The sequence below is a fragment of the Vombatus ursinus genome, unplaced genomic scaffold (genome assembly GCF_900497805.2).
Source record: "Vombatus ursinus unplaced genomic scaffold, bare-nosed wombat genome assembly UNPS02007344.1, whole genome shotgun sequence".
Classification (NCBI taxonomy): domain Eukaryota; kingdom Metazoa; phylum Chordata; class Mammalia; order Diprotodontia; family Vombatidae; genus Vombatus; species Vombatus ursinus.
The window spans coordinates 7,205,876-7,231,186 of record NW_020947122.1 but is presented as its reverse complement, the minus strand read 5'-3'; the positions used below and the strand labels follow the sequence as shown (position 1 = coordinate 7,231,186).

The 25,311-nt window shown below is 37.3% G+C and overlaps 2 pseudogenes; one reads left to right on the top strand and one right to left on the bottom strand.

Annotated features, from left to right (window-relative positions):
- Positions 1-6,559: 6,559 nt before the first annotated feature.
- LOC114033742 lies at positions 6,560-7,764 on the top strand (annotated as a pseudogene).
- Positions 7,765-16,293: 8,529 nt separating this feature from the next.
- Positions 16,294-25,311, bottom strand: part of LOC114033741 — a 35,084-nt pseudogene continuing 26,066 nt past the window's right edge.

The window sequence follows — 25,311 nt, the reverse complement described above, 5'->3', positions numbered from 1 at the left end:
TGTGTTTGTGTGTATGTATGTGTTTTCATTACACCAAAATACAGGCAAGGAACTCTTCTCCACACCTCAGAAAAAACACCAGGTTGGTGAGCCTTTCTGCTGATCTAATTCAGCCAAGGCTCTAAAAGCAGGAATTCCATGACTTACTAGGCCTAATCAAAAGAATTCTTGCTGACTAAGCCAGTCAAACCTGAGAAAGATCTGGCTGCTAGGTATCAGTCTGATTTTCAAATAGCAAAGTAATACTCTAGTGATCTTCATTGCACACTATCTTTCCCTGAATCTTCCATTACAGCCCATCTGTCTGGGACACCACTTTAATTTCGAAATCAATACCATTTAAGATCCTTTGGCTAAAAATATCAGCAAGGGGTACCACTTTGTTAGCAGGTTTGTTCTGTATCATGTATAATCAGTTCTTTTTTACTCATAAAATGTTACTTGCTCTTGGCCAGGGCCATATATCATTGAATATATCTCCTAATTTTATGTAAAATACCTAAGACCCATGTTCTGACAATAAATATATGACATTCCATGCTTCATTGAGGACTTAATATGATTAATAAATAACGTGCTTGCCTTTAGACATATTCCCATGAGAAAATGTTGTAACAATAGGATCATTTCTCTAACCTCTCCTCCCAGACACAGACAGTGTCCCCTCAGGTTTTATCAGCTTTCACCTTTCCCATTACTGAATATTAATGATAGGAATCATGGGATCAGGATAAATCAAGAAAATCAAATGAGCTACAAAGTATAGTTGTACTGATATAAGATAGGGTAGTATTATATGACCTATGACATGGCATGATATAATATGACCTGACATGACCAGACAGGACAAGGCATGGTATAACAGAACAGATCATAGTAATTTGATATTATTATTATTATTACATAGACATAGTGGCACTAATGTGAGTGAAAAATAAAATGTAATAATAATATTTTGTTATTCTTTCCTATAATGGAATGTGAAATACTATAATATAATGTAATGTAATATAATTTATAACTTACACACAATATATTGTGGTATAAGATGATATATACTCAGTGTATTACACATATCAGTAATATTAAAATAAGGAAAATATGCATAATGTATGATAATATAATTATGCCATATTGTGTTATAATGTAATATATTAGGCCATGTATCTTTTCTTCACTACTTTTATTTAAAATTTTAATATTATCATTTAAATAGTGGAATTCCATGAAAATGATTTCTCTCTCTAGGATTCTGTCTCCATATCTCTTATCTATTGATATTTTTCTTGAAGTTTATTCATATTTTACCTAGACATTAAAATAAACTCTCAAAAATATGATTTTATCCCAGTTTTACAGACAGAAAAAGATTGTTCTTTGTTAGAATGTGATTATGACATGTCTTTTCTAAAAATAAGTTTTTATTGATTTCTTATATTTCTTACATCATCATAGTTATCCTAAATAATCCTTACTTTCCCTTCCCAGAGAGCCATCCCACATGACAAATAGTGTTTTTAGAGAGGAGGAGAATCAGCCTAACAGATCAATGCATTGAAAATGTCTGAAAACATATGCAGTATATAACACCTGTGTACCTCTCACCTCCATGAAAGAGTGAGTTAGAAGTATTGTCTCATATCCCTTCATTCAAATTATTTTTTATAATTTTACTACATTTACTTTTGATTTTTTGGCACGTAGTTGTTCTTTCTACTTACATTGTTGTTTATAGTATATATAGTTTTCCTGGCTCTACTTACTTCACTCTGCATCAGTTCATACAGATCTCTCCATGTTTCCCTGTATTCATCACACACATCATTTCTTACAGCACTGTAATATTCCAGTACATTTTTGTACCACAATTTGTTTTGCCATTCCCCAATTGATGGACATCTACTTTGTTTCTAATTCCTAACCATCACAAAAAGTGATACTATCAATATTTTGGTGTATATGGGGACTTTCCTCTTATCAATTGCTTCCTAGGGATATAAGGCCACTAACAGAATCTCTGGTTCAAAGGGCACAAGTAATGTATAAGTAATTCACTTTATTTGCATAATTCCAAAATGCTTTCCAAAATGGTTGTACCATTTCACAGCTTTGCCAATTAGTCCCTCCAACATTGAATATTGCCATTTTTGTCATCTTTGTTCATTTGCAGGGTATAAGGTAAAACCTCGGGGTCATTCAAATAAGGTTTTTTCCCTAGTTAATATGTTTTCCACTTTATCGAACAACAGGTTCTTAAGTCCTAATTTTTTCTCATTTTTCCTTGTTTAGTCTATTTCATTTATCTATTTTTCTACTTTTCAACCAATGCCAAATGGTTTTGATGACTAATACTTTATAATATAGTTTGAGACCTAGAAGTGTTATTCCTCCTCCATCACTACTTCTTTTTACCATTCCCCTTTATATTCTTGATCTCCTCACATTCCACAAGGTCATCTGTTTCATCAAGTGTTGGACCATTTTCTTTTGTTTTGCAGCATTTATTCATAGAGTCTGATTTTTTTTTTACTGGATCTGGAGGTCCTATTTCCTTCTGCTGTTAATTTTTGTCTTGGTGCTTTATCTGCTTATTTTCAAGGTCTTTGAGTTTTCTTCCCAAAATCTTTGGAGGTTTCAGTATTTTTCTCCTAATTTTCTCCTTTTCATGTTCCCACTTTGGCCCCTCCACTGGTGGTTTTCTGATAGCCTGGATCTCAAAGCATTTCAGCCTCCTTCCACACTGGAAAATTCACAGTTTATCAGCCTGCATCTCTGCACCATGTGATTTTTACATAGTCACTACTGGCCCCAGATGAATTCTGTGCTCTTTCCTTCAGACTTAGTGCTACACAGCCTCCTCTTCCCCCCTTTCACCCCCCCCCCCACACACACACAGTGTCCTGTCCTGGTATTCTGTCCTGTTCTATCTAGAAAATTCAGAGAGCTCCCAACCTTATGCTACAGGGTTGTTGGCTCTGACACCAACAGAAAAGCCCTGCTAGTGCTATGGGCTTGTTTCTCTCTACACTGGCAGTTCATAGCTTTGCAGCACTGATGCTACAGGGTTATTTGCCTCATCACTGGCAATTCAGAGTTTTGCATTACTGAAGCTATAAAATCATAGTCCCCAGCAGGCTTTTGCTCCTAAAGGACTGCTGCCTGCTATGCTGTCTGGCTGCTCCTGTCTAAGCAAACTTTCTCAGCCTGAATCTGGGGTCTTTCAAGGCACTGAAAAGAGAGAAAGGGGACTGGGATGTGGGGTCAGGTTTTATCATGAGCCCTGACCCATGTGTTAAGTTTTTGTGTCTGCTAGTGTAACCTCTCTCCTATTAGTATAGAAGGTTATAGAGGAGTGCTGAGTGACTTCAGAGTCAATGAATATCAGTTCATGTTTTGTTTTGTTTTGTTTTTAATATTCTTTTGGATTCTGTTATCCTAGACCATGAAGATAGGTGAAGTTGCTATGCCTTTGGCACATAATTTCTATTTTGGACTGATTTGGGAGGTCATAGGAATTAGAGGAAATGTCTAGTTCTCTATTTTGCTGCTCGTGTGATCTAGAAGTCTCAACATTACTTCTTTTTTTAAGTGATAGTAAGGCTAGCATGTGCCTATAATTGAGGAATTCCCCAGGCTGAAGAAACTATCATCTTCATTGGGAAACAGTATTAAGAAGCTTGTGACAAGAAGAAAGCAAATTAATCCAAAGGTCAGACAGGTCTGTAAGCAGAAGTGGTTCCAAGTAGGTTAGTTGGTGACTATTTAGAGTTCAAAGCCAAAGAGACAGCCAGAGGGAGAGAGAGAGAGAGAGAGAGAACAAGGAGATAGCTTAAATGAAAGGAATGCATTCCCAAGTATTCCTGAAGACCAAATGACTCGTCTACAAAGAGAGTTAATGCTTTGTCCAACTCCAGCTCTTCTTGAAATCTTTGGTCTTTTTTATTACAAATATATGCATGTTTCATCCTGGCTAAGTCCCAGGCCTATTCATGGATCAAGGGATACAGAATCATTTTCCAAAAGGTTTGCACTGTGTATTTGAAAGAAGAAATATAAATGATTAAAAGCCTCATGGAAAAAAAATGACCAAAATCATCAGAGAAATTGAAATTAGAATAACTCTGTGATTCTACCTAATGCCCATTAAATTAACAAAGATAATAAAAGTTGGGGGAAGGGCTAGTTCGTGGATAGAAGCTATATAGAAATAGGTGACTTGGAAGTAAAGACTTGGTTTGAAGTCCTACTTCTGACACACAATGGTTGCCCCACCTTGTGCAAGCTACTTAACCTCTTGGTACTCCAGTCTACACTCTAAGACTACAAATTGCGGAACAGATGCCAATTTGCTTTGACTGAGGCAATTTCCTCACCAGGAGTTCCCTATACCAATTAAATCACAGATTAAATCCTCAAAAATTAAATAAACAAATGAAAGAGGACAAAGTTCAATGCTAATGCAACTGTATTAAAACAGGCATGGTATTACCCTGTTGGAAGACATCTGAATTGCTTATACATATGTGTGTGTGCTGTGTGTATACATATATATGCATATACATTATATAAATACATTATATATATACATACATGCATACATGTGTGTGTCTGTGTTTGTGTCTATGTGGGTACACATATATGTATGTGTGTATATTTGAAATGCATTTTGGAATTATTCAGTAAGAGTTACAAAAATGTGCAAGCCAACATTTCCACCACAGCAACTACACTATGAGTAAGAAAAGAAAAATGACTCATATGTATGCAACATCACTCTCAGGGGGACTTGGGCAGTTCCCTAAAGAATAGACCTAAGACACTGAGTGTTTTGTATGCAGGAGAAGGGGAGGATTTGTGACTCTGAATTGGCAGAGAGACTGGAGGTAGGAAGAAAGATAAGGAGAAAGACTTGTCAAAAGGTAAGGTGCAGGCTCTTAATGATGGACAGCATCTCCAGAGTCACAGACATGTGGGAAATGCAAGTACTCTAACATGTCCCTTGATTCCCCATGATTGTGGCTCCAGAGACTAAGAGCAGACTACCCAGCTGAGACCATTTTCTCCTTGATTGAGCTGAGATTCCACTGCTCTTAGCAACATAGAGCTTTCTGACATGTGTTTTATCATCCGACCTAATCATTTCATTTTTGTGATTAGTTTTATTGCTTGTTTCAATAAATATTTGGTCATTATTTACCAAAGACCAATATGTAATTTTTGCATAACAAACTTCTTGTGGAAGGCAAGCTAACTTTTACCCTTCTGAGCTAGGGCAGGATTACTTCCCTTTTAGAAGACCAGAGAAAGCCAGTTTTATCCTGTACCCATCCCTCTGAAAAAAAGCATTGTACCCCTAGACTGTAAATATCTGGTATGTAAAAGGTAGATATAATCTTAGCTCAATGCCCTTCTTAGAGATAGAATAAAAGAGTAAAATAATAAGCACACCCACGGCCATCCTTCTGCTTCCCACAGAAGTGAAAAATCACAGTCTCCCCAGAGATGGAGTAGGCCAGATCCAACATGATATATATCTATTAAATCCCTCCAATATGGGCTACCCTGGGAAAATTAGTTTAAAACTTTGACATGCACCTTTCTAAGATGATTATCTATGTTAAAGGTATAAAATCTTTCTAATCAGCCCTGGTTATAATAAGGGAAAAAAACTGGAAGCAAACAATGGGCCCTTTGATTGGGGAAGAGGTGAACAAATTGTGGTATGCAAATGAAATGGAATATTATTATGCCATAATAATTATTTAAATGTGGAAGATTTCTATAAACTGAGATAGAGGGAAAAAGCAAAACCAAAAGAGCAATATACGCATTGGCCACAACTATGTAATTAAAAGCAAGACTAATAGAAACCAATCAATGTAGTCCATACAAACCCGCACACAGAAACACATGCAGTAAAGGATGTAAAAGGTCCAAAATGTAGAAATGGAAGAGACCTTAGAGAAAACGTCATCTAAAACCCTCATTGTACCAAAGAGAAAACTGAGGCACACCGAAGCAAAATAACTTTCCCAAGGTCATGTTGGCGTTAGATACAGAGCCAGTATATGAAACCAGATCCTCCGACTTCAAAGTAGGCAGTCTTCACATTGTACCATGCTGTCTGTCCTGCCCTAAGGCCTAACATAATACTGTTCACTCAAGAAATATGGGCTATTAATTACAAAAAGGATGATGTTTTGGGAAAGAGGGGATTCTAATAGTGAGTCATTGTATCAAGACTTCTCACTTTATCTGAAGGAATATTTGGGCAGAACTTTCAACTGGAGAAAGTCACTCCGGCCCAATTAGAAGGTGTGGTGGTGCTGGTGGGGGTGGGGGTGGGGATGTTGCTGTTGTTGTCTTTGGCAAGTAAGTGAAAACTGTTACTAGGGAAACACTGTCAAAATAAGACAAAATGTTTGAAACCGTTTCTACTCTGAACATATTTAGAGGCAAAACTGTAATCTGCAATTAAAACTAACATTTGAGGTGTGCCTGCCTGCGTCTGCCAGCCCTCTCGACAGCAGCCACTCAGCTCTCTGTCTCTCTACCTGCCATGGCACTGTTGCCCTGCTGCTGCCTGCTGTCTGGAGTCACCCTCTTCCACATGGGCCTCGGTGGCCACTGCCACCACCAGAGCCAGTTCCTGGTGGACCCACGTAGAGATGCCTCCTGACCCTATCTTGGGGATTATAGAAGCATTTAAGAGGGATGCCAACAGCGAGAAGATGAATCTGGGAGTTGGGGCCTACCGAGATGACCTTGTGTTCTTCCAAGTGTCCATAAGGCAGAGGAGGCTCGACTTGCAGGGAAGAACATGGACCATTAGTACCTTTCCATCACAGGACTGGCTGAATTTTGCAAGGCATCAGCAGAGTTGACCCTGGGTGAAAATAACGAGGTTCTGAAAAGCAAACAATATGTCACTGTACAGACCATTTCTGGAACTGAAGTGTTGAGGGTGGGAGCCAGTTTTTTGCAACAGTTCTTCAAATTCACCCAGGATATCTATCTTCCAAAACCGTCCTGAGAAAATCACACTCCCATCTTCAGGGATGCTGGCATGCAACTGAATGGCTATCACTACTGTGACCCCAACACTTGTAGCTTTGACTTCAATGGAGCCATGGAAAACATTCCAAAAATCCCAGAACACAATGTCATCCTTCTTCAAGCCTGTGCTCACAACCCCACTGGAGTTTATTCTCATCCTGAGCAATGGAAAGAAATAGCATCCTTGGATGCAAAAGAAACTCTTTGCCTTTTTTGACATGGCATACCAGGGCCTTGCCAGTGGGGATGGCAACAAGGATGCTGGGCTGTTTGCCACTTCATTGATCAGGGCATTAATGTTGCTTTCTGTCAGTTTGTCAGTCATATGCCAAGAACATGGGCCTATATGGTGAACATGTGGGAGCCTTTACCATGCTTTGTAAAGATGATGATGAAGCCAAAAGGGTAGAATCCAAATTAAAAATCCTGATTCATCACATGTATTCCAAACCCACTCTCAATGGGGCCTAAATTGCCACTACAATCCTGAATAGTCCTTGATCTGAGAAGACATTGGTTGCAAGAGGTAAAAGGCACAGAAGATGCATCATCAGCATGTGGACCCACCTGGTTTCCAACCTTGAGAAAGGTTGGAATTGCCCATGCCATTCACCAAGTCACCAAATAACTCTCCCTGGCAAGATGGAGCAGAAACAACCTTCTTCCCACCTTCATACTCCAGTGTTTGAGATTCAGAGATATGATTGAGCTGACAAAGATAGGAGTGGTATGAGAATTTCTTTCAATTACAGTACTTAATGCTTAGGCCATTGAAAGTATCTCAGAAAAAGACCTGTGAGTAGGCTAGAAACAACCAAAATTAGTGTTTGTAGCTTTGTGGGTCTAATCTAAAGCAAACTCCCCAATCCATCCTTTACAACTTTTCCAAAATATTTTATGTTTACAATAACTCTACCAAAAATCCTGCCCTAAAACCACAATTTCTCTCCCTCTCCCCTTCCCCCATTCTTAGATATCCTGGCATTACAATGTTGTTCAAGAGCTTTAATCTAGGTAATAAATGTCGTTTAACCCATGTAACAGAAATCTCTGTAGTGCTAAAAAGCTTCCAAAGAAGGCTTGCCCAGTTCTAATTTCTGCCTCTTATTGGCCTCCCATGTCTGATGGAGGTACCTCGGATCACAAGAGTTTGTTTTTGAAAATCATAGATGTTGTTCAGCATCTTGGCTTCAAGAAATAACAGAAAAGAAAGGTGGCTCTCACCTACTGAATATCTAAGACTATTTTAATTTTCTCCTCTTACCCCATTTTTATTGCTGTCCTTTCCCTTTGACCCAAAGATCCAAATCTGCCCTAGTTTCTCTCTATCCCTCTGTTTGAATTAACCTTCAGACCCTTCCTATCAGGATCCACATACTTGAAGAATTAAGTAAAATATAACTTAAGAAATATGCATGTTCTCTCCTCCCCTTTCTCAGCAAAAGATGGAGAAAGAGAATTCAGTAAAATGACTGCACTTTAATACAGGCATCATTGTAAAGTTTTTAGTTCTCTCCCTTTCTACCACCACCCCACCAGACCTCTTCATTGTGGCTGTGCAATAAATAGCTTGTCTCATGAAAATCTGTATGGGTTAGTCAGTCCTGGGAGATGAGCATTTTTAGCTGTGGTTGTAAGCTTCTCTGTGTTGCTAGACTAGTTCAGACTAGCATGTTTTGTGAAATAAAGGTTTATTTAGCAGAGGTTTTGTCAGCAATGGGATCAGAAATCCCTACCAATTCCCTTAAATCAAAATTCAAAATTGAATGTGGTCAATACCTCAGCCTTGCCCAATTTCCTAACTCCTCTAACTTACTTCAATACTTGAGAAAGACAATGACTTCACTGGTGGGAGTATTTCTTTCAACTATGCATTTTACCATATCCTCATGCCTAAGTACATGGAGCCATAAGATGCTATTAAAAAAAAAAACAATGACAACAACAACATCTGGTAATGAGCCTAACTGAACTTGGCAAGACTGATTCTTGCATAACAGTCTGTTTCACAAAGCCTTTACTTAAAGCCTTTCTAGTTAAAGCTTTGGTGGCAATTGCCAGAGCATGGAATACAATGGATCTTTCAAGTCCTCAAGGTCACTTCCCTGCTCTAATGAGGTATTTTCACACAAAATTATATATATAATAAATATATACCATTATACAGTAGGTCCTCTGCTAGTCAATTGTTATCATACTTGTGATTTCATTGGTATAGGGAACTCTTAGTAAGGAAACATCTTCTGCCAATATAGACTGGCAACTGCCTTGAAACGTATGGTCATAGAGCATGGGACATTGAGAGGTCAAAGACTGGCCCTGAGTGATGTAGTGTATGTCAGAGGCAATACTTGAATCCCCATTTCCTGGGGGAGTCAAGTCATTCAGTTTTTGACTCTCTCCTTGGGCAGTTCCACTATATGTCCCTTTAGCTAGCTAGCCCCAGACATGATCATGCCTTACACCAGTCACTTTCTTGCTGTCTGTCCTGATGCTGATGCATCCTTTAAACCAGACATCCAGAAATCATGCCATAGGGGACCTAAGCCAACCAGCTTTGGAATTCTTACACTGGAACTGTGCCCTCCTGATTAGTGAGGACTTTCTATATCAAGTAGTAGCCTTTGACCTGATCAAACTTCACTCCAGTCATTTTCTTGTCATTTTCCTTGCCATTGTGCTCTTTTTTACCTCTTGTTCTGAAACAGTGATAAAATCAATACTGCCATTACTTCTGGAAAGGACATGTCCATCAAGCTGTCTTATTGCTTCAGTCACCATCCCTGAGATTTCCCAAACCAAAATAGCTTTCTCTACCTACCATTCTTCTATATCTTTATTTCTTCCTATTAAAATATAAGCTCCTTAAAGGCAGGGATTATGTCACTTTTATAGGTAGCTTGGTGGCAAAGTGGATAGAGTTCCAGGTCTAGAATCAGGAAGACTCATTTTACTGAGTTTGAATCTGACCTCAGACACTTACTGGCTGTGTGACCCTGGGCAAGTCACTTAACCCTATCTGCCTCAGTTTCTTCATTGTAAAATGAACTGGAGGGGAAAATGGCAGATCACTCCAGTATCTTCACCAAGAAAACCCCAAAATTGGGTCACAAAGAGTCAGACACAACTGAACAACAAACAAAAATGTCATTTTTGTATTTGTAACTTCAGAGTTTAATATAGTGCCTAGCACTATTAAACATCCATTCATGATCCATTTTGTCAAAGTCCATCTCTCTATCTTCTATGCCACTCTGTTCTTCAGTGCTGGGGATACAAATGTAAAGCACAACTTTATTATTAGAATTTGGACATTTTATTATTAGAAAGGGAAAAAATAAGCTGTGAGAAAAATACTGAGAAAGCAGCCAACAGAGAAAACACACAGAGTAAAGATAGCCAAAGTGTCCTATTTCCCAGCATCTAATTCGCATGTGACTCACATACAGACCTTGGGGTTGATAGCTGGGAAAAGCAAAGACCTAGAACTGTTTGTTGCCTATGGGACAAAAATTGATATTGCCTAGTTTTTGCTTGGCTGACAAAAATGTGATTTTGATTGCTCACTATGAATTAGAGGCTAGTCTTATCACATGAGACTGCTTTGAATCAGTGTGTCTGATCCAAATCATACCTCTAAATGGGTCAGAACAGAATTCAGAGATGATCTGAGAAGACTCCAAAGAGCAGGGATCAGGGGACACCTCTCATTGGGCCTGGTAACAGACCTCACTGACACCTGCTACTTGGAAGAGGAGATTGGAAGAAAACGAGTTTTTCCTTTGTTTTTCCCTATACCTGCTGTCTGATACCTCAGAGTCCAACCATAAGAGTCAACCAAAAAACCCTAAGCAGATCCTAAGTGTAGGGTTTCATCTTTTGCCAAAAGAACTGAACATTGATTCAGCATTCTAGAAGAACTATCAGCAGAGAAATTAGTCAACTAGCTTGTATTAAGTACCTACTATGTGCCAAATGACCCCACCTAACAAGTGAGTGGATAGGTCCAGGGAAGAAGCTGCAAAGCTCATCAATATTTTGTCCTGCAGATTGTACGTACCTGAGGGAAATGGCATCAAGTGAGTAGCTCCAGGCTTGTGTACCTCCTTGCAATGTTTTTCTAAAATGTGTCCATTTACCCCATAGACACTGCATTTGTGAGAGAATTGATGGGTAGGATGTTATTTTGTTATTCCTTCATTGCTTGTGTTTAGTAAATATTTCTGGTTAAAAATTAATAGTGTCATCTTGGGTGAAATTAAAGAGTTTCCTGGAGAATAACAAGGTTAAGAGACTTTGCCTGTGGTTATGTAGCTAGGATAGGTGAAAGGCATAATTGAACTCCTGAGGAATAAATTCACATATCTTGGCAGTATACTTTCTAGGGATGTACATATTGATAATGAGGTGTATGTATGCATTGCCAGAGAAATCTCAGTGTTTGAGAGGCTCTGAAGGAAAGTATTGGAAAGAAGAGGTATTAGACTGACTACCAGACTGAAGGTCTACAGAGCCATTGTGCTGACCTCATTGTTGTATGCCTATGAAACCTGGGCAGTATACCAGTACCATACCAGGAAACTGACTCACTTCCATATAAATTGTTTTAGGAAGATTCTGAAGATCACTGGACAGAATAAGATACCATACACTGAGGTCCTTTCTCAAACTAACCTGCCACACATTCAAACTCTACTGCAGAGAATATAACCACAATAGGCTGGGCACATTGCTCTAATGCCAGATGTACCCTTGCCTAAAAGATTTTTATGGAGAACTCACACAGGGAAAGCACAAGGACACTCTCAAGGTCTCTCTTAAGAATTGTAGAATGATTGTCTGACATGGCCTCCCAGCATGGCGTGCTGTCATCAGAGAAGGTGCAAAGTAGAATTGAAGTAGTTCAAAAGAAATGTGAGATGGCACAGATTTAGAGAATCCGCCCCAAATGTTCACATGGACTATTTGTGCCTGACCTGTGGTAGAGCATTCTGAGCTCATATTTGACTGGTCAGCCACAGGAGGACACATTGTAACTAGACTCTAACATAGTGATGTCATTTTGTTCCTCTTCTAGAAGGAAGGACAACATCTATATGTAAAAGGACAGACAATAATAATAATAATAATAATAAATTATTTATGTAGACCTTAAGATTTGAAAAGGACTTTATATATATTATCTCATTTGATGCTCTCAAGTACTCTATAAGGCAGGATCTACTATTATCCCCATTTTATGGATGAGAAAACTGAAGCTGAGATGTTGAGTGACTTGCCAAGGGTAACAAAACTGGTAAGTATCTGAAGGAGGTTTTGAACTTACATCTTCCTAACTCCCTTTCTGGTTTTCTATCTACCATATCAACTAGTTCTCTATCTACTATAACTCCTTTAATTATTTGAAGTTAAAATATGAATTTAAAGAATTGGGGCAGCTAGACAGTACAATGGATAGAGCACTGGCCCTGGAGTTAGGAGGACCTGAGTTCAAATCTAATCTCAGACACATGATACTCACTAGCTATGTGACCCTGGGCAAGTCACTTAACCCCAATTGTCTCACCAAAAACAAACAAAAATCGGAAGAATTATGCTAAGTATACTTAATATACTAACAAAATACTAACTATACACAAACTAATGGGGGGAGAGAAGGAGTGGAGAAGACTTTCTTTCCCTAAATATATACTCTGGTGAGCAAAATAATTAATAAAGTCCATAGCCTATCTGAAGGAAATAATAAAACAAAATAAAAATACCACTAAGACCTCATTATAGCCACTCCAACCATTCAAGCCTGATTTCATGGAATGAAAATGCAACATTATAGGCTCACCAGGACAATTGAAAATGCTGCTCTTTTTAATTTCACTTAATGCTGTTCTATTTCAAAAATTAGACTTGCTGATTGATTCATCATGCTGATTGGCACAATTTGTCATGGGAATGCATTGTTTCTGCACAAAACTGCCCAAAACTCCACAGCCATGATAAGGAATGAGTTTTATGTAGACTTGGCTAAGTTCTAAAAAAACAAAGGAAAACTGGTTCTTTAGTCCCCCTAAACCTTCTATTACTCTTTTTTAGTGCTGAATATTAGATGTATCTGCAATGTTTCTAGATATCAACAACATAACTGTCACATTTATTGGGTAGACTTATCTGTTTTATTATTTTTGAAATGGATTTCTGGAGAAATTACACCATTTTGACATATTGCAATTTTTTTCTGCAGTGTCTACAAATCTGGTACATGGGAATAAGAACTGGCTAACATCAGAAAGTAACATCTCTATCCATGCTGACTAAGAAAATAAGCCAAAAAAAAAATCTACTAGAGCTCAGAAATATATCTTCAAATATTATTAGGTAAAATTCTACCCCGACTGATAAGGTCTTATATACATACAACTGCCATTTATGAGTAAGCAGTAAGTTTTTCTCTAAATAGTGGTTTTGCATCCTATTCATGGTAAGCATATGATTGCATATTTGTTCATAATACCATATGAAACCTGTCAAGTTCCTAAGGAATCAGTAGTGCCATTTCTCTAGTCGCCCACCCACATTTTTTTCTTCTGGTTCTCTGATAACCAAATGAGTTAAAGAGAGTGAGAGAAATGATTATTAATAACCAATGATTTGGGGAGATCCAAAGTTCCCCCTTTTTTCTAAAATCCTCATTTCAAAGCTCATTCTCTAAAGGTTGAACTAACTTTCTCTTCAATCTTGGTCAGACCCCACCCAACCTTACAAGAAATCTTATCTAAGGTGAATTCCTATCCACTGTGTTCTACTCAAGCAAGTTTGAGTGAGGTATATCTTTGGTCTAGATTGCCTAAGGCTGGGGGTGGTCTAGGTGTAGTGATAGTCTCTTTGTCCAAGAGTGACATGATGTCACTCTCTCAGCCCCTCATTGGAGTGAGCCCACTTCTCATTGTAATAGTCATTCTCTCATTAATTGTTAACCAATCAAAGTTGATTGCCACCCTCAGGAATACCCAAGGGCATGTAAACTGTGAGCCCATCCCCATGATTCATCTTTGGCACTGGAGAGTGCCACTAACCTATTTTATTAATAAAATGCTAGCATCATTAATAAAATTATTAATTAAACAGAAACTATGTCTTTTGAACTTTTTAAATGTCATAAGGGTGAGTATGATTATTCCATTTATAGATGAGGAAGTCAAGACTCAGAAAAGTTAAGTGATTTGGCTGCCTTAGATCACAGATGAGATGTAGAAGTGAGGGACCTCAGATGTCATATAGACAAATGCCTTCATTTTATAAATGAGCAAAGGGAGCCTCAGATTTGCCAAATGTGGGTGAAATAAAAAGAATTTTAAATTCAAGCCCTCTGCCTTCAGATCCAACAGTATTTTCACAATATCATGCTGCCATTCAAAAGGAATTATTTTCTTCTAGCTTCTAACACTTTTGTCTTATTTGTATGACTAATTTCCAACATAAATGGCATTTTAAAATCAAATATATATATATATATATGCATATATATGTGCATGTGTGTGTGTTGGAGTCAGTTTGAGACTTCAGTTAAATATGAAATTAAGTTCAATAAGACTAAAATGTTTTTATTAAATTGAGTCCTCTCACACTTATAAAGAGGCTTAGCTTCTCTTGCTTCAGGCATAAAACTTCATTGAAAAAGGTAGACCATGTTAAATATGACAGAAATATCCCACAGCTGATAAATGGAAGGACAGCTAGGTGGTTTAGTGGATAGAATGTTGTGCCTGGAGTCAGGAATCCTCCTCTTCCTGAGTTCAAATCTGGCCTCAGACACATACTAGTTGTGTGACACAGGGAAAGTTACTTAACCCTGTTTGCCTCAGTTTCCTCATCTGTTGAAATGGAGAAGGAAATGGCAAACCATTCCAGTATCTTTGCCAAGACAACCCCCCAAAAAGGTCATGAAGAGTCAGACACAAGTGAAAATGATTGAACAAAAGTAAATGGAATCTCCAAGACTAGCACTCTGATCTTATAGCTAAAAATTCAGTTCCTTCTCCACTATAACAGAAGCCCCAAAGCTACCATATCACCAGTCTCACAGAAGTCTAACATGCTGTCTATAATAAACTTTAAAAATTATCACTAATAATATCTTCTTTGAATTTAGGTTTATTTTTTATGATCTAGATGCATTAGAGTTCAAGGAAATTTGAGCTATATTCTTTGCTCTTAATGAATCTCCCTACACCAAGCAGAGACATGCACAATTATTTCCTTAACTTTAGAGCTGCCTCAAAGTGCTGAAGGCCTAGGCTTCATACTTGAGGCTTTGTTACTGGTGACTTCACACTTCACTGAAAAATCAAGGAAACAATTACCACATCATTAGAATGGACTTTTACAACTTCTAAGTTTTTTCTTGGAAATTTAGGGGAAAAAATACTGAATGAATAAAGATAGGAAGAATGGTAGTTTTGGTATTGTTGGGGGATGGATTAGTGATCTGTATGTAATATATAAACAAACAGATGTAATACCTTATGTTGTATACTACCTTATAGTAATCTTTTACTTCAACTAATAATAAAAATACCTACCCATGTGCTCACCTACCATAATGGCAGGAGAAGGACACTTTCACCATGTTCCTTTACTACTATACATTAGCTGATTGGCCTCATTGAATGTTCCTAGTGCAGCAAGGTCTCATGTAGTCCTTTTTTTTTTTTTTAACAGGGTTCTTAATTTAGTATTTATGAACTTTTAAAGAAATATTTTCATAACTATATTTGATATAATTTGTTTCCTTTGTAGGCTTATGTATTTTATCTTATGCATTTAAAAGTACTATTCTGAAAAAAGGTCCATAGGTTGCTTTTTTTCAGAATATCAAAAGAGTACATGACATAGAAAAGGTTAAGAACCCTTGGTATATATGTATATGAACTTGCCTCCAACAGGACTTGAGTCAGGTTACTGTCAACCATGTAGCATTCCATCCCTCACTGTGATATCATAAGCTTTTTATCTAGGAGCACATGCCAATCAGATGGTCACTTTTCATGTTCTTGCCCTATCCCACCTCTACCTCTGCTGACCACTCTTCTTCCTTTCAGATAAAATACTTTGTTTCATTCATCCATATCTCAAATCACAGTTAAATAAAAGTATCAGATAAATGTACATAGAATGTAGTATTCTACTTGATTCTCTGACTCAACTCACCAAGGAAAAGATCATTCTCTTAGGTCATCTAACCTAAGTCATGTTCCTTTGTTCCTCCTTGTTCAGTCTCCCACTCACACTACAAACACAGGAGACCAGAAATTTAAGTATGCAACAGAATGCAACACAGATACTACTATTTTGTACTTGGTCTCTGCTACATTAAATAACACAAAAACAGAAACACCACCTTCAAGCACCCCCTTTCTCTATTGTGGATCACTCCTGGTCCTAGTCAGGACTAGAACCCACATTTCCTGATATCTAGTCCATTGTTATTCTCCCTTCATGATTTCTTAGCCATTTTTCCCTCAGCTTGGGAAAAGAGGAGGACCAACCTGACATTATCTTCTTTCCAAGATCTTTCCAGGTCCCACATTCCAAGTACTTCGAAAGCAATTACTTCCTCAATGTGCTACACCCAATTGCCATATTTTTTGTGACTAATTTCCAAAGTAATTGACATTTTCCAAACAGACGGAAGTGTTGGAGTCTGCTTGAGACCAGTGTTAAGTGTGAAATCAGGTTCCACGAGGCCAAAATTCCTTTCTTGTTTAAGTTGTATCTACAGTGGGGCTTCTCTCACACTTGAAAAGAAGCCCAGCTTTGCATTGCTTTGGGCATCAAATAGGAGAAGGGTAAAGTATGTTAATTAAATCTGATGTATAAAACCACTCTGGTTTACAAGCTATTTTAGGCAGCACAGTAGTATATTTTGCTGTCTAAGCTGTATCCTAATTCCATTCAGTATAATCCTGCCTGAGATAGGGCCTAAGCAGAGTAATTAGTGCCAAGAGATAACAATGAGTGACCAGATCAGATAATAGAAGGGCCAAAAAAGACAACTTCCTTCCAAAAAATAAAATGAAAACAAAGTCCAGAATTTCCTTGTTTAAAATACAATGGAAAATTTCCCCCACCTTATTAATGCCCATTGTGTCATTTCCAAATCTACTATACTATATTCACTTTGATGTCTACCCACATTTATAAAAATGAATTGATGTTGGGCCACATTGGTGAAGGTTAAATGAATAGACGAGGAGTTGCACAGCTGTTTACGGTTTTGGTTTATAGCTCTGGGACATCCCATTCTGGAGTCATTCCGTTCCAGTTCATTTTAACAGTAATTAGAAGTACCCCCATAACGAGGTGCTTGCTGTTGAAAACAACTTCATTAGTTTGGGTGATTTTATTGGTTTCCTTTAGGGTGAGGAAGTGGTACTAATAGTTGTAATTTAATAGGGAAATCACTGAAGCAGGGAAGATTCCACGGCATCTTAAATGAGGCATTAGACAGAAGTTTCCGTTCCAAATAATGAAATATCAGAGAACAGCAGCTACCTAAGAAATTCTCATGTGAACACATACAAGTTGGCATGAACAAGCCATTTTGGTTAAATGCCTTAAATATTGCTTATATAAAGCTATTAGGAATCCTTACAGAAAAAATACAAGTTGAATTAGTATAAATTAAAAATAAATTTGGCCATATTAGGCAATGTTCCCAACACAGTCTAAAATGAGGTAAAATAAACAAATTTGACCTTTAGCAATTCCATTTTCTCCATAAGTGACTAAAAGACTGACTCATTTTTTTTGCCCCTGCTACTGATTTTATCATTTTGGGGTTTTCATTCTACTCCCTTCTTCCTTTACTTTCATACACATCAATTTCCCAAACAGAGACAATTCTCTTATTCCAGGAAAAATTCTATAGAATCCTAGAACATTAACATCTAGTCCAAGCCCCTCATTTTACAGGGAGGAAATAGATGCCAGAGAGGAAGTGACTTTCCCAAGGCCATACAGAAAATTAGTGGCAGAAACTGGAACTAGAATCAAGTCTCCTAATCTCCAGGCCAATGCTCTAACTACACATCAAGTTTTCATCATTATTCTATGTTTTCCCCTTCAAAAAGTATATTTGATTCCCCTAGGCCCCTAGGATCACTGCAGTTATTACCATTTTAGAGATGACAAAACTGAGAGGTAGAAAAGTCTTCAGAAACTTCCTAGCAACTTAAGAAATTCCTTACTTCATTTCTTCAACTTCGTAGGAAAGGGGTGGAATAAATTTCAGAGTTGCTTCCCCAAGGGCAAACTAGAAAATAATGTGCCAGCATCCATGAATAAAGAAGAGTTTAACTGTGTACTATCTGCGGTGGTCCTATCCCATTCAATAAATTCTGTTGTCTTGCCATCGCATACTAGAAAAGATATTGTTAAATTGGAGTGAATCTAGAGAAGGCAAACAAGATGCTAAAGGAATTCCAGCATATGTCATATAAGGATTGGATGGAGGGACTGGGGATACCTAACCTACAGAAGACTTAGGGAGGGCATGATGATAACCTAATTCATGTATTGCATTATTGTCTTATGGAAAAGGGATTAGATTTAGGATAAAAAAAACTATAAAAAGAGAGTTTGATAAATCCTATGACTTCAAAGCAAGTGATATTTCACTTTTACACATTACATTAAAGCAAAGAGCAATGAGAAGAAATTCTAAAGAAAAAAAAAAACCTTAACAAATAGATTTATCCCAAAGTGAAATGGGTTACTTTGGGTTGTAGTGTGTCTTCTGTAAGTGAGAGGTCCTCAAGCAAAGACTGGATGAGTACATCTCAGGTTACAGAGAATATGCTAATTTTAGGTGTGAGTTATTATAGTTAACCACTTAGGTGCCTTCAAGTTATACAACCCTGGAATGCCCTCACTTACCATAAAGGGTAGGAAAGATAAAACATTGAAACACAAATTGCAAAAATGAACCCCCAAATTCTGATTAAGATCCTTACTTGGCCTTATATAAAAATATATCATCTGTCCTACTAGCATGAACAGGATGCTACTGGCCCACTGATAGTAGGACATACAGATTGAATCATTTCCAATAGAGGCAATGGGTTAACACAGATCCAGGTCCCTGGTGACCACTAGCACTCATTTGTGAGATAGCTAGTAAAGATTAACAGTGTAGTCTTCTGCCAAGGAACTTCAGAACAGAAGAGCCAGCCCTTCTAGCAATCTTACTGACAATTCTAACCAAATAATATCATCCATGGGGAGCTAGCCAACTGATATCTGATTTAATTCACTCTTAACTTAACATTGAATATTCAAGGAGACGTTTATCCTATCAACGTGTGAAGAAATTTCCTAAAACAACATATACTTTTTAGCAAATTAATCCCATCCAACAAATATTTTTATGAGCTTAATGTATGCAAAGAACTGTGCCAGGCACCATGAGAAGAGACAAAATACAAAGTTAAACGACGTCTGCCCTCAAGAAACCTACTAATTCAAAGTTATATGTGGCATGTGTACAAATAACCATAATAAAAATAATAGAGAATTGAATTGCAGGATTTAAGAGTTGGAAAGGACCTCAGTGGCCATCTAATCTAAAATACATGAAAAGAAACCCCACTGTAATATAGTCAACAAACAGATCATCCAGCTGCCAAAGACCTGCAAAGAAAAGAGTCACATCACTTCTTAAGGCTGACCATTCTGCTTTTGAATAGCTCTAATTTTTTTAGGAAGACAGCTGGTGGCACATTAGATAGAGCACCAGCCCTAGAGTCAGGAAGACCTGAGTTCAAATTTGGCCACAGATTCTTACTAGCTGTGTGACCTTGGGCGTATCACTTAACCCTGTTTGCCTCAGTTTCCTCATCTGTAAAAATGAACTGAAGAAGGAAATGGCAAACCACTCCAGTATCTTTACCAAGAAAACCCCAAATGGGGTCACTGAGGGTCAGACATGACTGAAACAACTCAACAAAAAAGCATTTAGGAATTTTGTTTTTTCATGACATGAAGCCTATATTTTCTTTGCATTTTCCACACACTGTTCCTGGTTCTGCTCTCTGGTGCCAATCAAAACAAGTCTCATCTCCTCACCACATATCAACCCTTTGGGTACTTGAAGATAGTTACCATAATCCAACCAAGTCTTCTTTTCTTAAGGCTAACCATGCCCAGTTCCTTCAACCAAACCTCATATGGTATGAACTCAAAGACCATCACCATCATAATTTTTTCTTTTCAGGATAATCTCTGGCTTATCATGTCCTTAAGCCATGGAATGGTTGAAGACAGTACTTCAGAGGAGGTCTGATAAATGTGGAGTACATTGGGACCTTCCTATTCCTGGAAGCTCTGCCCCACACACACATATTGAGCTTGCAGTCCACTAAAATTCCCAGATCTTTCTAGGAACAACTGATATCTAACCACATCTCTCCCATTTTATAGTTGTGAAGTTTATTTTTTTGAACCCTAGTACCAAACTTTACATTTACTTCTAATGAATTTAGTCTCATTAGATTCAGCCCAATGCTCTAGACTGTCAAGATTCTTATGGACTCTGCCTGCTATTCATCTTGTTGTTCACTCCCAGCTTGTTTCATCTGCAAATTCAATGATAATGAACATCATTTAATGTCTTTTTCAATTAATTTATTTTAAATTTAAATACAAAAACAAATACAAAATAAGAAAAGAAAAAAAATTGCCATGTGCACAGCAGAATGTAATCAAAATATACAGCAATAATTTCCATTTCAAGAAAGCCCATATAATAAATACTACACTTTGTGTTCAGAGCTGTCCATCTTTTTTTTTTTGTTTCCTTGTGAGTTTTCTTTTATTCTCAGCTGTGCACTTTTTACTTTGTTCTTTTTCCCCCTTCCTCCCTGCCCTGTCCCCCAAGAAGGCTACAATTATGCATGGATATACATAAACATATGCATATACATATACATACACATACATACAAATACACATACATATATACACATATACACACAAACATATATATATATAACCATACATACATACACATACATACACTTAGATATCTACAATCATGCTAATATATAGACGTATACATTCATATGCATCTCTGTAAGATCATACTATATTTGTTTGTCCTTTGTTTCTCTGAGGGTAGATAACCTCCCTTCCTAAGTCCAAGTTTTCTGTATTTCTCTAAGTCCACCAACTCATCATTTCCTACACCACAGTAATTTTCCAACCTTATACTGTCTAGTTACCTTAAATAGTCTGAAACAATATTGATTAATATGGTTGACATATAGTATAGTTTCCCTATTTTTCTCTTTTGATTAAATCTATTTTACCTTTAACTTCATCTGAGATCATAATTACTACCCCTGCTTTTTTTCCAAATAAATTCTACTCCTAATTTTCATTTTATATTTGTATGTATCTCTTATTTCCTATTCCTCCTGACTCCTCTACTTTACTTCTACCCCCTACCTTGACTTTCTATTACTTAACCTACCCTGCCTCCAAAAATCCTTTCCCCCCACCTTTTCCCCTTATCCTTTTGTTTCTATCTGAATTTAGAAGACTTTTATAGCCTTCCAAATATATGTTATTCCATCTTTATCCCATTCCTGTTAATCTAGACATACTTCTACATCCCCCTTATCATATTTCCTCATCCTCTTATTTCTTTATAAATTTAGAAGACTTTTATACCCTTCTAGATACATATGTATTGTTATCTCTTTAAGCCATTATTGATGAGAATGGGGTTCCAGAACTTCCAGCCCTCTTCCTTCATCTAAGTCTGATGTGTCAATTCTTCCTCTTACACCTCATTTGTATAAGGTAATTACTTTTTTTACCTTTTCCTAATGGTTTTAATTTTTAGAATCACATCAAACTCAGATCTACTCTAATTTTTCTTTCAAACTACTCAATTACTAATAACAGTCTTAGACATACGCTTTACATTTCCTCACATAAAAAGTAAACAATCTGTTCTTATTTAGTCCCTTATAATTAGTCTTTGATGTGTACCTTATAGTTCTCTTGGCTCTTGTATGTCAAATTTTCTATTAAGTTGAGGTTGTTTTGTAACAAAATTCTGAAAATCTGGCAATTCATCGAATGTCCATTTTTTTTCATTCAGGATTCTGCTTAACTTTGTTGGGTATGATATTTTTGGCCACCACCCCAGTTCTTTTGCTCTTCAATATATAGTGTTCCAAGACCTGTACACTTTTTGTGTTGCCATTACTAGGTCTTGTGTGATTCTAACTGTGGCTCCACTATGTTTGAATTATTTTTTTCTCTTGTTGCTCATAATATTTTCTCCTTGAGCTAGGGATTTCAGAATTTGACTATAATATTCCTGTAGGTTTTCCTTGTAGAATCTCTTTCAGGTGGTGATCAGTGGATTTTTTTCCTTTCTACTTTCCCCTCTTGTTCTAACACTTCAGGACAATTTTCTTTAATTATTTCTTGTATCATTGTATTAAGATTCTTTTTCAGATTGTAGTGTTTCATGATTATTCTTATGTTTTCTCGATCTGTTCTCCAGATCAATTGTTTTTATTATGAGATGTTTCACATTTTCTTCTATTTGTTCATTCTTTATATTTTGTTTTATTTCTTGGTCTCTTATAACTTCACTGGCTTCTCTTTGCCCAATTCTAATTTTCAAGGAGTTGTTTTCTTCCTTAAGATTCTGTATCTCCGGGGCAGCTAGATGGCACAGTGGATAGAGCACCAGCCCTGAAGTCAGGAGTACCTGAGTTCAAATCTGGCCTCAGACCAAACACTTGACACTTACTAGCTGTGTGACCCTGAGCAAGTCACTTAACCCCAATTGCCTAAAAAAAAATTTTTTTTAAAAAGATTCTGTATCTCCTTTTCCAGTTGTTTGACTTTCTTTCTGTAATCTTCTTGTTTTTCTTAGATTGTTCTTTTTTTAATTTTTCCTCAATCTCTCTCATTTTAAAGTAATTTTTAAGTTCTATGAATTATTTTGGGCAGGTGACATTTGACGTTACTCTTTGGGGCAGGAGAGAATATTTTTCCTTCAGTATTCTCCTCTGAAGATGAACCCCAGTCTTCTCTATTCCCATAGTAACTTTCTATAGTTAGGTTCTTTCTCCTTTCCCTGTTCATTTTTTTTAAATTATTTCTAACACCTTATTATTGTAACCACTTCTAGTCCTGAGATATGGGGGATGGTGCCTCTGGCCTCCAATCCTCCTTCAGTTCTTGCCTCTGGCCTGGAACCAAAACCAAGAACTCTGTCCTCCTTTAAATGACCACAGCCAGCAGCATGCCAGCCCCCCTGCTTCTGCACTCACTGGGTGGACATACACTGGTTCCTTCTCACTCAGAGCTGCTTCTCAGCAACACATGAGCCTGGTGTACCTTATCATCAGAGGTTCCCTCAATCTTCTCCCACTCAGACGCCCAACTCCCCACAGTGTCTGGGAGATGAAAATCCCTGTAGCTAGGGCTGAAGCTACCTCCCAACACAGTTGTCACAGGCTCACCACTTGCTGTTTTAGCTGAACTAGGTATTTACATTTCACAAAGACCAAACCATGGTCCCAGGATTTTTCTTCAGCTCTTCTCTGGTTTTCCCAAGAAGACCACAGCTATGCCACAACTCTTGTTTATTTCTACTGCTCTAACTTTGCCCTGAGATGCGATTTTGTCTTGTTTGTGGGGAAAATCTGGAGAACTTGAATTTTCTGACCTACTCCATCATCTTCCCAGAATCCTCTCCATTTTGTGTCTTTATCCAAGTCCCTGATTTAAAAAAAAAAAAGTTAAACAGCATAGGTCCAAGCACAGATACCAGCAGTACTTCACTGGAAATCTACCCTCTTGATATCAAACCATAACAATGACTTTTTAAGTTTTTAGTTCAGCCATGACAAAAATTCTAAATCCACTTGATATTCTATCATCTAATCCATGACTCTCCATCTTCTCTACAAAAAAAAAGCAAGCGATATATGAGATACTTTGTAAACAGCTTTCCTAAAAACAAGTTAAACAATATCCACAGCTTTCTCTTTATCTACTAGTTTAATAATCCTGTTTGAAAAAAAGAAGGTAAGTTCTTGAGGAAATCAAGAAATCTTGCTAGATGATCACCAGGCATGTCTGGAATGATTCATTCTCAAGCTTGTCTTGTCAAGCTCAACTGCCTATTGTTTGCATACTGTCTTCTCTTCCCTTTTTTTGAAATTCAAAACAAATTTTCCCAGCTCCAATCTTATGTTATCTCCCTTTTTCACATGAGCTTTCTAATACCATTCAGTGCTTCAGCAATATCATCTGCCAACTCACTCTGTATGAGAGAATCTAGTTCAGCTGGTCCAGGTGATTTGAAGTCATGAACAACAACTAAGTGCATTCTTTTTTTAAAATTTTACTTAGTATTTTATTTTTGCCCAGTTACATGTAAAAGCAATTTTTAACATTCAGTTGTAAAACTTTGAGTTCTAAATTCTCTCCCTTACTCCCTCCCCACCCCACCTCATTTGAGAAGATGAGCAACTCAATATAAATATATGTGTAGTTGTGCAAACTATATCCATAATTTAAGTCATGTTGTGAAGGAAAACATAGACAAAAAAACTCAAGAAAAATAAAGAAAGTAAAAAAAAGTATGCTTCAATCTGTAATTCAGTCACCATCAGTTATTTCTCTGGGGATAGAGAGCATTTTTCATCATAAGTCCTTCAGAGTTGCGTTGGATCGTTACATTGCTGAGAATATCTAAGTCATTCACAGGTGATCAACTTACAATGTTGTTGTTATTTTTACACAGTACATTTCACTTTGCATCAATCCATGCAAGTCTTTCCAGGTTTTTCTGAGAGGATCCTGCTCATCATTTCTTATTGCACAATAGTATTCCATCATAATCACATACCACAACTTGTTCAGCCATTCCCAATTGATGGACATCCCCTCAATTTCTAATTCTTTGCCCTCAGAAAAGAACTGTTGTAAATATTTTTATACGTATAGGTCCTTTTTGTGTGTTTTTTTAATCTCTTTTGGGATGTAGACCCAGTAGTGGTATTGCTAAGTCAAAAGGTATGCATGGTTTCATAGACCTTTGGGCATAGTTCTAAATTGCTCTACAGAATGGTTGAATCACTTCACAACTCTGCCAACAGTGCATTAATGTCTCATTTTTCCCACATCCCCTCCAACATTTCTCATTTACCTTTTCTGTCCTATTAGACA